The sequence below is a fragment of the Xyrauchen texanus genome, chromosome 17 (genome assembly GCF_025860055.1).
Source record: "Xyrauchen texanus isolate HMW12.3.18 chromosome 17, RBS_HiC_50CHRs, whole genome shotgun sequence".
NCBI classification, from domain to species: Eukaryota; Metazoa; Chordata; class Actinopteri; order Cypriniformes; family Catostomidae; genus Xyrauchen; species Xyrauchen texanus.
Window position 1 is genome coordinate 24488563 of NC_068292.1, and position 14998 is coordinate 24503560.

The following is a 14998-nucleotide window of genomic DNA, read 5'->3' on the forward strand; positions in this document are numbered from 1 at the left end:
TTACAAATATACATTTGATATCAATGTTAATATATGGTGACAAAACAATAATTATATAATTGAAAATAAAATGATGATCTTGTAATTGTAATCACCATATTAATTCACTATGTAAAACAAACGTAATATTCTTAGCATTGCAGAGTATAGGCAAAGCTCACCTAAGCAGAGAACAATAATACCAATTATTAATTGACTGTAATAATACTCATTACTCAAAAATGGTTGTTATAATCACTTTACGTTACAAAAAACCAACAGAAATTTCTGAAAAATATTGTACATTAGCTTGTATTAAAAAAGAAAAACAGCTTATAAAATAGAAAATTCTGTTATACGGTATATTTGGTTCACTTGTTCTCTAATAAAAACTTCCAAACATGTTTAGACCCTTTTATTCTGCTTGGTCTTTGTTTTATTAAAGCATAGCCAAAGTGTATAATCATAAATTACAAAAACATATCGTCATTTACTCACCTTTGTGTTGTTCCAAACCCATAAGACCTTTTCCTTCCATATCACACAAAAGGAGATTTAAAAGGAAAAAAATCCTTTTATGTTTTTAAACATGAGTGTGTGTAAAAGGACCATTTTCATTATTGGATGAACTATCCTTTTAAATTGAAAATACTGACTGGATGACTGCATTACTAGGAAAACTTTAATTTTGGTAACAAAGCAATTATGGTTTCAAACAATATTATACACCGTATTATTTTATAAACACAGTCTGATTCCAGATAAAAATGGGCAATAATCCCCTCAGAACGTCACTTCCCTCCTGTCACCCAAATCCAAGTTCACAGACCAAATATCGACATAACAGAATTAACTATTTGGGTTTAAAGATTTGAGACTCAACTGGGTCACTAAAACACATTTCCAGATTGCCGGAGTACACACTTTGCAGTGGCAAAATGTAGCATTTTATGTATTTCACAAGTCAGTGCAATATGACAACATACATGGCAACCATTAAACTACCATAACAAATGTGTCCTCTATACAGACTATATCTGGCCTACTCTCTTTAGTGTACTGTCAGCATGTTCCTCCACAGGCTCTGACGGTGTCACTGCACTGCTGGAGATTAGACTAACAGAGCCTTAATCCCACAGAACTCCTCAGTTCCCCCTGCCAACCCACAATGTGCCAGGACTGGTGGTACCCTTTGTTACCACATGGCTAATCTCACCCTCAGACAGCATGCCTACAGTCCACTCACTAACAGTCTGACACCCATGATTGCAAATAAAATGAAAATATCTTTCTTGTTCTCATAAGATTTGGGTAGATTTTAACAAACTATATATTTTCCCCTAAGAAACAACAGTGGAAATGTACAAAAGATTTTTGTAGCGAAGACTGTAAGGTATGTGCCCATGCACACACACAAAAAAAACTATACCTTAAGGAATATTTACTAGTGTAAAAAAATGTGACAACTAGTCCCAATATTCTGTAGTCATGTATCTCTCTGTCTCTTTGCATGTGTGTGTGTGTTTAGGGAACTACGAGAGAAGCTCCAGCCAGACGTGAGTGAGCGGATTAAACAGCAGAGGTTGAACCGCCTCTGTGATGGGATCTGCTTTAGGAAAATCAGCACCTGTTGCAGACAAGGTCAGTTACTCCCACAACAATCATGCTCCCACAACTACATGTGGGTGAATAACATCCACAACTGCAGTCTACTTCACTTACACAAAAGCATCTGACAGTGTGATTCAGAGGAAAACAAAAACTAAAGTGGTTACAATCAGCACACAAAGATCAGAGATAATGAATTGAAAAGAATGTGATATACAGCTATGGTGTACTGCACAAACAATGACATCATTTACAATCATATTGGATGTATGAGTGCTAAAGGCAGTCACTGTATTGGAACTCCCTTACTATGGCTTGACATGCACAACTCCTCGGTACTCTTCCTTTCGCTCACCTAGACAAGTTCATGTATTGTCATCCATCACCAAACCACAACGTGTTACAATATGGGGATGTAGAGGATTTCTCTCAAGGACAAATACGACATGACTCTCTTCAGGAGAATGGCTTGTCTAAGCAACACTTTTTGATTATAAATGACATTTAAATGGCATAAAAATTGCATATAATGGTTTGTAGTTTGTGATGGTACAAGAAATATAGCGTGGTTTACAATTCAGATATTAACACATTTTCTTTTCGACTAACAAAAGTGTTTTATTTTAATTTATTCAGTCTGGCTCTTTTGTAGTTTGTTGATGCACACCATCTTGACCCAATGTTCTCAATTTACTCACCCTCATGCCATCCCAGATGTGTATGGCATTTTTCTGCTGAACACAAAAACTTTTAGAAGAATATTTCAGCTCTGTTGGTCCTCACAATGCAAGTGAATGGTGGCCAGAACTTTGAAGCTCCAAAAGCACATAAAGGCAGCATAAAAGTAATCCATAAGACTCCAGTGGATAAATCCATGTCTTCAGAAGCGATATGACTGGTTTGAGTTAAAAACAGATAAATATTTAAGTCCTTTATTTACTATCAATCGCCACTTTCACCTTCACATTCTTCTTTTGTTTTTGGTAGGGCTGTAAATCAGTTCCAAACAGAATAGATTCTTCAAATCCGAAGCATTGGGAATCGAGAATCAACTTGAAAGCTTGAACTCGACTCTGCCCAGGGCGTGATATTTTCAGACTGTGTTTATATCAAGAAGAAGCCTTAAAATCACTAATTCAATTGACAGATTATTAAATGACTTATTATTAAATAGTCACCCAGCCATCAGTAAATCCGCTCCATTTTTTAATTTGTATGAATCAACTGCACAAGCCGTTCAACATATCAGACAGCTGCTTTCCAGGCCGAAATAGGCTGCCTGTATTTTACTTTAAAGTAAATTAATAATAAAGTAAAATGACAAATTTGTGACAGAATTTAAATGGAATACAATACAACTTACCTGCTGTTCCCTGTCCACAACCAGGAGATGGCAGAAGTGGATCAAGAAACAGTGAGTTAGCGCTCCAGTTCACATTAAGAAACCTAATGGGTTAAAGTTTAAATGATAAATGCTGCACTCATAAACACTTCTTTACTCTGTCTAGCGTTGCACTCAACATTTGTACATTACATTTTAAAACCGTTTGCTTATTTTTTTCATTAGCCTACATTTCTACACATGTTTTACATAATTATTCTATTAAATCAAATTACTTTTAAATACACATTTGAAAAATATAACTTAAATATTTAAACATTGTTGGCTACGTGTATGAGTTGCTCCTCTAATAAAAATATTTGTTTGAGTTTAGCAGAAGAAAGTTTCATTTTTGGGTGAACTATGCCTTTAAGGCAGACTGGTGGCTCTAACTGCGGTCATTACTGCAGAATATATCGTTCTATTCTAAATGTCAAAAAAATCTTTGCAGATATCAAAGCAGTGGTAACTGGTAAAGACTGCCCACACATGAGGGAGAAATGAGCACTTAATCAGAACAAGGTAAGAATTAGATAACAAAAGCTTGTAACAATGAGGACATAACTCAAGAAATGTAAAGATTAACTTGCCAACTAACCTTCGCCTTCCAGTCGGGACTAGGTTTTGTGGGGGTCTAAACTCAGAACAGGCAAAACAGCATGAATTTACATAAAGAACATAGTTGAACCAAGCTTCAGGAAGATAACCTATGGTAATAATAAAATAAATTGCGGCAGACAGATGAAAGAGTACAACTCAAACGGACATATACTTACTTAGGGGAAGACCATTTATCCAGGTGCACGTGCAGCAATTACGATCAAACGATCTAAAAAATCCAAATGGCCCCATCTAGTGGCTAAAAGAGTTAATGTCATTAGTCTTCTAAATATTTTTTTAGAACGCTTATTGATATACAGATGATAATAAACAGATGTATCTCTGGTCTGAAAGAGCAGGATACGTTTAAGTAATTTGGGTAAACTGTATTTTGAGGTCTAGTTACATTACTGTTTTGACCTTTAAAACACAATGTGTGCATAAATCACAGCAATGTCACAGGAGCAGATGCATGCTGCAAAATACAGCGAATTTCACTATTGCTCCAAAACTTTTGATTTAAGAAAACACGTGTATTAACGTTTGTGTACAGTTGGCAGCTATGCTATCTGCAGGGCATTAAAAGAGTCACTGTGTGACTCATGCTTGACTACCTGGATGGGAAATCTAAGGTTGCTTCTGGAAGAGGTATTAGTGAAGCCAGCAGAGGGTGCTCACCCTGCGGTCTATGTGGGTCTTAACGCCCCAGTGACCTATAATGATGGGAAAACTATACTGTAAAAAGACACTGTCTTTCGGATGAGACGTTAAACCGAGGTTCTGACTCTCTGTGGTTATTAAATATCCCAGGGCACTTATCGTGAAGAGTAGAGGTGTAACGCTGGTGTCCTGGTTAAATTCCACCAATTGGCCCTTCTCAATCATGGCTTCCTAATAATCCCCCACCATTAATTGGCTGTATCACTCTGCTCTCTCCTCTCCACCAATAGCTGATGTTGTGAGTGTACTGGTGCACTATGGCTGCTGTCATCATCCAGGTAGATGCTGCACACTGGTGGTGGTTGAGAAGAGTCCTCTGTTCACTGTGTAAAGTGCTTAAAAAAACAATACATAAATGTAACATTCATTCATGATTATTTAGATTAAGAATTTATTACGACTTATTTGACATAAATTTACATGTTTTGTAAGGAAACACATGCCCCTACTCTGACAATCAATTCCAGGGGGAAAATACGACCCCTTAATAAAAAAGTTAATTTCTGACACAGCTAGAGATAGTAAACAACTAGATTGCAGTTATTACATGAGTGTTAAGAAGCATTCGTTTAGAAACTCAAATCATATGGATATTTTTGATATCCTCAAAACCCAATATTTGGATTCCTTTTAAATCAGCAGTGTAATATTTTGGTATTTTTCAGTAAATCAGAAATCCTTATCAGCTATTTAAAGTTCTAATTTGACCTTGTATAAAACTCAGCAATCCCGATGACTGACTTAGAGAGGCAGGTATGGTGACAGAAGCCATCTGGCGTACATTGGCACCTTGTAGAAAAGTGCAAATGGGAATTATGGGAGAGGAAGATAAGTCTCTATGTGACTTCCCATCTGGGCTTGTAGATCAAGTTATATATATATATATATATAAAGTGATATATATATATTTATTTTTATTTATTTTTATTTATTTATTTTTTTGCTTTTTCCATTCTCCACAGCTGATGAATTTCTCAATTTCATTGCTCCAGACAAGCAAGTAGTTTCACTGTTACAGTTCAAATTTGTTCTTATCTCATTGAAAGATATCAACATCACCTTATGACAGGTTATTTTATGATCAGCGCCATTAAGAATAATCTTGTCATCTCAGTTTTCTCTCGTATATACTGTTCCTACCTGAATTCCAAATTAAATTCCTAAGTCCACGTGCTAGTCATTCACGGATGGATACATTCCATAGCAACCAATATTTATATATAAAATAAATTATATCAGAACCCATTGGAATTCTACATTCAAGATATGCAAGAATAAGTGGCCTTATACATTCAAACAAAGGGAGATGCACAATTAACCTACGAGGAACTTTACTCTTGCCTTTCATCTTTAATTGCACTGCACAGTGTAATGTAAAGGCTTCTATATACTTCCTACGAAATCTAAGAACGAAAGGGTGTGACGTCATTTAGAGCAAAATCTGGCCAAAATCAAGGTGTTTTTGAATTTGAATCAGTGGTTCATAACAGCTTGCTGGGCCGAACTTTTAGGAAAAATTATAATCGGCTGCTAAACACCTTCTTACTGCCAGAGACATTATTCACGTTGGCGCCATCTTAGATTTTTAATTGGAATGACAACGAGGCTGTGAGGGATAGACTTACAGACTCTTCAATGGGCTGAACTGCAGTTTAAAGTGTTTTTGGATCATTCCATGGACAAAACATTGATAAAATATCTGTCCAAGAACATTCAGTATACAAAGAACTCCAGACAACTTGAGTTGTGGAACATCAGATGTGATCTAGGAGTGTTATAAAGCTTTATGCCATTCGTGCTATTAAAGAGACTATACAGTGAGGAAAATAAGTATTTGAACACCCTGCTATTTTGCAAGTACTCCCACTTAGAAATCATGGAGGGGTCTGAAATTGTCATCGTAGGTGCATGTCCACTGTGAGAGACATAATCTAAAAAAAACATCCAGAAATCACAATGTATGATTTTTTAACTATTTATTTGTATGATACAGCTGCAAATAAGTATTTGAACACCTGAGAAAATCCATGTTAATATTTGGTACAGTAGCCTTTGTTTTCAATTACAGAGGTCAAACGTTTCCTGTAGTTTTTCACCAGGTTTGCACACACTGCAGGAGGGATTTTGGCCCACTCCTCCACACAGATCTTCTCTAGATCAGTCAGGTTTCTGGGCTGTCGCTGAGAAACACGGAGTTTGAGCTCCCTCCAAAGATTCTCTATTGGGTTTAGGTCTAGAGACTGGCTAGGCCACGCCAGAACCTTGATATGCTTCTTACAGAGCCACTCCTTGGTTATCCTGGCTGTGCGCTTGGTCATTGTCATGTTGGAAGACCCAGCCTCGACCCATCTTCAATGCTCTAACTGAGGGAAGGAGGTTGTTCCCCAAAATCTCGCAATACATGGCCCCGGTCATCCTCTCCTTAATACAGTGCAGTCAGCCCTGTCCCATGTGCAGAAAAACACCCCCAAAGCATGATGCTACCACCCCCATGCTTCACAGTAGGGATGGTGTTCTTGGGATGGTACTCATCATTCTTCTTCCTCCAAACACGGTTAGTGGAATTATGACCAAAAAGTTCTATTTTGGTCTCATCTGACCACATGACTTTCTCCCATGACTCCTCTGGATCATCCAAATGGTCATTGGCAAACTTAAGACGGGCCTTGACATGTGCTGATTTAAGCAGGGGAACCTTCCGTGCCATGCATGATTTCAAACCATGACGTCTTAGTGTATTACCAACAGTAACCGTGGAAACGGTGGTCCCAGCTCTTTTCAGGTCATTGACCAGCTCCTCCCATGTAGTTCTGGGCTGATTTCTCACCTTTCTTAGGATCATTGAGACCCCACGAGGTGAGATCTTGCATGGAGCCCCAGTCCGAGGGAGATTGACAGTCTTCTTCCATTTTCTAATGATTGCTCCAACAGTGGACCTTTTTTCACCAAGCTGCTTGGCAATTTCCCCGTAGCCTTTTCCAGCCTTGTGGAGGTGTACGATTTTGTCTCTAGTGTCTTTGGACAGCTCTTTGTTCTTGGCCATGTTAGTAGTTGGATTCTTACTGATTGTATGGGGTGGACAGGTGTCTTTATGCAGCTAACGACCTCAAATAGGTGCATCTAATTTAGGATAATAAATGGAGTGGAGGTGGACATTTTAAAGGCAGACTAACAGGTCTTTTAGGGTCAGAATTCTAGCTGATAGACAGGTGTTCAAATACTTATTTGCAGCTGTATCATACAAATAAATAGTTAAAAAATCATATATTGTGATTTCTGGATTTTTTTTTTTAGATTATGTCTCTCACAGTGGACATGCACCTACGATGACAATTTCAGACCCCTCCATGATTTCCAAGTGGGAGAACTTGCAAAATAGCAGGGTGTTCAAATACTTATTTTCCTCACTGTATATCTCTCATAGCCTCATTATCATTCTCATAAAAAATCAAGGATGACGCTAGTCTGAATAAGCTCTGTTGGTCCACATCATCGGTCGGTGTGACCTGGAGCTCCACCTTGAGGCAGATGGCTAATTTTATTTATGTTGGTCAGTGAGTTAAAATCAGTAAACATGAACACATCGAGCTGGTGCAATTGTACCTACATCTATATGATCGTTCGCTTTGAGACATTTTCCAAGAACAAGTCATGTTATTAATTTATTTTTATTTATTTTTTGTCTACTAAAAGAAATATTCTCAAATACTCTCAAGTGCCCATTCACTCATGTGCCATCTGCAGTAAAAGCCATTCACACATCTGTCTAAAGCAGGGCTCGTGAGCCACAAGTGGCTCTTTATTAAAAATCAAGTGACTCGTGGGGTGTCTCACCATTCACCAACACATGATCGTTTAAATATTTCTAGTGATAATTTTCCAACATAAAGTGTGGGTGCGATTGCAAAGCTTGAAGTCAATGACACTGTTTTGATTTTCTTTCTACCGAATTTGTCGTACACCCTAGCCCTGGTGAACAAGGTTTGAAATGAATACTCGCCAAAGGCGGATTTTTCATGCAGAGTATATTGCTGATGTACCTGCCACTGTGGAAGGCGATCTGTAAGACTTCTTGGAGTGAAATATTACAAGAAACTTGATTATTTTTTGAAGAACAGACAAATGAAAAGATGCTTCTCCAAAGACACGCACATGCAAAGAGTTCTGGGCCTCCTTTCCAAATAAATATTGATATTAGCTGTAAAGAGCATTTTATATGAATTAATTATAAACATTCTTTATTTTTGATGCGTGCCCAGGGTGTGATATAGCACACGCCACCAACAAAATGTGATGAGGCTCAATCCAGTTCAAGAGCTCCTCATTCAAATGTATTTCATACATGAGTAATTTTATTATATTTTTAAGAACAGACAAAAGGAAAGCCGTCAATGCTTGTGTCAGATTCACTGTTTGTTCAGAGGCATGCAACGGGACCCTGTCTCATGGAACAAGCGCATGTAAAGAGTTATCACTCCTTTTTCTCTGTTTCATTCAACTGCAAACTATTTTGAAAAATAATGTAATCTATAAAAATGCTGCACACAATCTCAGATCATCTTGTGAGGTGCTGTGAGTTTCACGGAGCGGTTCGCTCTTACACATTGTGAATGCAACTCAATAAATGCAAGTTCAGTAATATATACAGGTATCTTTGTGTAAAAGAAACAAAGATGAAAGTGATTAAATCATAGAGTAATTCAAGACAAGTTCACCTTGAACCTAAAATTGAGTTCTATTTCTTTTCTTTAACAGTATTACCAAAATGCAATACAAACACATTCGATAAGAACAAACATTTGGCAGCATTTTTTGGGAACACAAGGGAATTTATTAGGCCTATTTATTATGATGATTATTATAATTATCTTTACATTTAGAATTGTCATTAGTTCTTAATTTGTATGCTATTAGTAATTTTTCACATGTTGCCATGTACTGAGTCTTGTGTGATGGCAAATGGGGCCATTGGAGACAGTAAATGTTTGGATTTGGGGAGGTGGTTATATACAGTATAAGATGTTTTAATCACTTAGTTATTTTAATTGCTTTTTTTGTTTAGTTTCAAGTGCTATTTGAATATATAAATGTCTTTTAAGTTTTCAATACATTTATTTAATTTTTAAAGAAATAAAATCAATAAAGCAAAAATATTCACCAACCTTGGGCGTTGAACATATAATTGGATATCACAATATTTTAAAGGTGATTATCATTCAAATATTTTTTACATATCACCCAGCCCAAAAGGGAAGAACAATTTTTCGGTGACCCGCACAAACACGTACTCAATTCCATATGGCAACATGTTACCTATTCATTTTTGCATATTTGTTTGTTTTTGAGTAGTCTGTGGGCAATATGAACATTTTATTTTATTAAAAAACTTTGTTTTTGAAAATAGTAAATTATTCGTTTGTGGTATGGCTCTTTCAAAAATCAACCAAAAATAAAAAAATTGGCTCCTTAGTGAAAAAAGTGAGTCTCACGTGAGATATACCTCTATCATCATTGTTTTATCTTTGTTCTGCAACACTTACACTCATTGTATCAGTATCATTATAAATCACTATAACAGAGTGCAACAGGCGTATAATGGCGGCACATTACATCATGAATTCATAATGTAAACGACAAATTAAACATATATGCAGAAGATAATACTACTTTAAATCATCATTCATTTTTATAAGAATTTATAAAATGTAAGAATTTCATGTTCATGTCACGCAAGTGAATGGTATCTAAAACTTTGAAGCTACAAAAAGCACACACATGCAACATAAATCAATTTTGGGTGAAAACAGACCAAAATATAACTCCTTTTTGGAGTTTCTTGGGCTTTGAAAATTGTTCTCGCAAAGGGGATCTTACAGTGATGTCAAAGTCACTTCTGATGTCCTATTGCATTTTATTTGCCTGGAGAGACCAATGTTTTTGTGATGGATGCATCACATTGATTGCAGGCTGTAGCATATATTTGTTTTAATAACAATCTGGTCCAGATGAGATTCATTTGCAGAGATATTGCTTGTAAATGAGTTGTTTTGAAAGGCTCATAGGTTGATAAAATATATATTTAAGAGTCAGGTCACATTAATTGTTAGTCAAAACCAAGTCTCCAGTATTGCAGTGTTAGTAAAACTAAAGTGATTTTATTGCTTAAACCATCTTACACTACTCTTCATCTAGTAACAATAAGAAATGCTTATTCAAAGCTGAAGTATGTGATTTTTGTGCCACTAGCGACATCAAACGGAATTGCAAAATGAATCACTGTTTTCAAACTGATTCATTAACACACAACCAATTGGTTGTACGAACAGATAATTCCACCCCAAACTCGCACCACTGTTCGAGCCAATATTGCTGTATCAGGCTTGATGTGTCGCACAAACAAAGAGGAATGTTTTATATTGCCATAGAGCCACAGTGTTACAATTTTAGGTGAAAACAGATGGCTTGTATTTGATTGCAAATTAGGGTAAGAAATTCAAAAGAATTTTGACATCAAAACAATTACACAGGTCAGCTCTGTGTACAGTATATTATTCGATTGCAATTTTTAAAAGTAAATATAAATAGCCAGTCTTCGGTTTGCCTGTTGTAAAAGCCAGTCATTGAAATTCAAACAAACTCTTCCAAACACCTGTGCCAAGCTTTATTTAGTCTTCCCTGTAAGTACAGGAGATGCCATACTTAAGGTCACAGATCAGAGCTTTCTGATAAACTGTTCCAATGAGTAGTTTTCCTCCATATGGGGCTGCCACAGAAGAACCAATGATTACACAGCCATTATCTGCATATACATTATATGTGGCTTTTCAGAGAGGATGTCTTGCATCTTGATAACCTAGGATAACATGGAAATATTATAGATTTTTTGTTTTCTTTTATTTTGGGAGTTTTGCCACTTTTTAATTTAGAGACAGTTGAGAGCAGACAGCAATCATGGGGAGAGAGAGAGGGGGGAAGCGATGACAAAGGCTGGGCATGTAGAGAATGGGCACTAAATGCTAGACCGTGGCTCCAATATTATTATAAAACAATACTGAAACAAATAGAAATGTGTCAAATTATTCAAATGCACAAATTGACAAAACAGTAGTCATACTATATGATTTTCTATGAATACTACAAATATGCAAACACTTACCTCAGTTCCAGGTGGATCATTAGGATCACTATGCATAAATAGACCATTTGGGTGACAGCCCAGCCACAGAACACCAGATTCACAGTCCACCTCAGTGTTGTCACAAAGTGACCCCACATCAACATCCTGGGTAAAAAGATTCAGTAATATCAACAAATTATAAGCAAAGTGTTCTGTTGCATACAAAATAATGTATGCAACAATGCAATGTTAGCCATTCTGTTGCAACTGACATAAAGCACTTTCTTGGTTTTTCCATTTAAAGTTAACAATGAGTAAAGTTCAAACTTTAAAACTGCAAACAAATGAATATTCTATACTGGATGAGGCAGTGTATACAATGCAGTGTTCTTCTGTATTTTCATGACAACAATTTTGTGCTTCAGAATATCTGAAACATACAAATGTCTGAAACAGGGAAAATTATTAAATGAACGACATTATTCAAAATAAATATTAAAAGCAATATTACAATATGCTGTCTACTTGTGATTTTAACCTTACATTTTTTCTAATACTTGCCTTTTGTTGAGGGATATATTTACCCGATTAGGTTCGGGTACATAAGCACAATACTGAGATTTATTGTAGTAAATCCTTGTGCAGGAGTTCATGCCTAATTGTCTTGATGTATTGAAGAGAGTTTTCTTCCTCAACAAATCCGAAAATCTCTACATGACGTTTGTCTTGAGGATGATTAACAACAAATAGGTATATGGCACCATCTGCAGTAAGTGAACAGGATTTAAAACCATTAGATTTTAATAAAAAAGATCACATCTGTGACCAAATATAAAATTACTTAAGTTTTACCACTGGGTGGCTAATTTCCTTTTCTATCATTTTACAGAACAGTTTTAACATTTCACATGAAAACTTTAAACTAGTTCTCTGTATGTGTGGGGCTATTATGTCGTGATGGAGTATGGAGTGTAGATTGATGTGATTTTTTTTTAAAAGCATTTCAGCATAAGGCTGCAACATAACAAAATGTAAAAAAAAAAAAAGGTCTCTGAATTAGTGATGGACCGATATGGTTTTTTTTAATAGCCGATGCCAATATTCAATATCACACAATTTTATATAATAAATATCAAACATTAAATTGCAAAACTAATTATTTAGCACTAGATTTACTCAATGTTACACAAAACTAACAGATAATTTTGGATTTTAAATGGTAGACAGCAGTTTCTTCTGATTACTTTTTAGTCATTAAATTTTAGTACTTTATTTGGACATGAAGAAATGTTAAGATATTTGGAAGGAAATAACAGTACACACAGTAGTTCAGCAACCATCGATGGTATGCCCACGTTAGCAATTGCATTTACTCAAAAAATATCAAATCAAACCAAATGTACATACAGCGCATAGTTAATAAGACATTTACTTATAGCACATGTGAAGCGCTTTTACCTTGGGCTGCATTCGAAAACATAGGTATCTGACTTGCTACCTTGTGACTAATCTGTTAATGGCTTAACTGACATCTGTTTTGAATGAATGGAACTTTTAAGGAAACTGATCTCTGAACAGTTTGAAAAGCAACTTATTTTCATCCTACCTATGTATACAGCCTCCAGAAGCAGAATTTTCCTGGTTTCAGTAAATCCAGCGGATCCAGTGAGCAGCAGCAATCTCCTGACAGTTTAAACAGCCTGGATCGCCTTCTTGGATTGTCATGGAGTGACTGCAAGATTTGTGAATCAGAGGAACTTTTTATCCTGATCCTGAAGTTTTTAATTCTGGCTGATAGAATACGTGCAACTGAGGAAGATATTAGATGACCGCTCGACGGGAAGAAAACACTGGATTTTTTTAATTACAACTGTTTAAACGAGATATCTGCATATTTGCAAACAGTATAGAATAGAAGTTTTGTTGACAGAGGCTGTTGTGCAGCTCTTTTGGAGCAACTGCAGCAATCATATCATTCCCAGCTTTCAACTTTGTTTTAAAAATATTTTATTCAGTTTTTTTTTAGCTATGACATGTCTCTTCATAAGGAATATTATTTGATTAATTTGCTGCTTTTATTGGCAAAGTTTAGTATTCATAAATGTAAGTATGGTGGTTACAAACCATTAGTTTTAATTCAGAGGTTCAGCAATACCTAAGAACAATTTCCAATTTGAGAAACAAGACAGCTGTGAAGTGTATTGAAATATGTAAACAATTTGATATTTTTATTTAAACTGTTAATTTATTTATTTTCCTTTTCGTTGTTGTTTGTTTGAATATACCTCTTGGCTTTTGATGTAAAAGTTTTATAAGCATTAATAAAAAAAAAACAATTAAAAAAAACTGCAGAGGTTGCGCCAGCCGGCTGCTCTCGAATCCTCTCGCGGTCCTTTTGTGGCATACGTCATGATGGCGCGGCAGTGGAGCCATTTCCAATCTGACAAAATTTCGAACCTACAGTGCTTCAAGAGGCTCGTCATGAGGCACATTAAGACCCAGCTGCCCTCCTCACTAGACCCACTGCAGTTTGCATATCGTCCAAACTGTTCAACGGACGACACCATCGCCACAACCCTCCATCTGGCCCTTACCCACCTAGACAAAAAGGACTCATACGTTCGAATGCTGTTCATAGATTTCAGCTCAGCATTCAACACAATAATTCCTCAGCACCTGATTGGAAAGCTGAACCTGCTGGGCCTGGACACCTCCCTATGCAACTGGATCCTGGACTTCCTGACTGGGAGACCTCAGCCAGTCCTGATCGGGAACAGCATCTCCACCACCACACTGAGCACTGGGGCCCCCCAGGGCTGTGTGCTCAGTCCACTACTGTTCACTCTGCTGACTCACGACTGTGCAGCAATGCACAGCTCGAACCACATCGTCAAGTTCGCAGATGACACGACCGTGGTGGGTCTCATCAGCAAGAACGACGAGTAAGCATACAGAGAGGAGGTGCAGCGGCAAATGGACTGGTGTAGAGCCAACAACCTGTCCCTGAATGTCGACAAAACAATAGAGATGGTTGTTGACTTTAGGAGAGCACAAGGTGAACACTCTCCGCTGAACATCGACGGCTCCTCTGTGGAGATCGTCAAGAGCACCAAATTCCTTGGTGTTCACCTGGCGGAGAACCTCACCTGGTCCCTCAACACCAGCTCTATTGCCAAGAAAGCCCAGCAGCATCTCTACTTTCTCTGAAGGCTGAGGAAAGCACATCTCCCACCCCCCATCCTCACTACATTCTATAGAGGAACTCTTGAGAGCATCCTGAGCAGCTGCATCACTGCCTGGTTTGGGACTTGCACCGTTTCGGACCACAAAGTCCCGCAGAGGATAGTGAGGACAGCTGAGAAATCATCGGGGTCTCTCTTCCCTCCATCAAAGACATTTACATAAAACACTGTATCCGCAAAGCAACCAACATTGTGGACGACCCCACACACCCCTCACACAAAATCTTTACCCTCCTGCCGCCTGGCAAGAGGTACCGAAGCATTTGGGCCCTCATAGCCAGACTCTGTAACAGCTTCTTTCCCCAAGCCATCAGACTCCTCAATACTCAGAGACTGGTTTGACACACACAC

The 14998-nt window shown here is 37.2% G+C and overlaps 1 pseudogene; it reads right to left on the reverse strand.

The window, feature by feature from the left end:
* Positions 1 to 10953: 10953 nt before the first annotated feature.
* LOC127657645 (serum paraoxonase/arylesterase 2-like) lies at positions 10954 to 12885 on the reverse strand (annotated as a pseudogene).
* Between the last annotated feature and the right edge of the window lie 2113 nt (positions 12886 to 14998).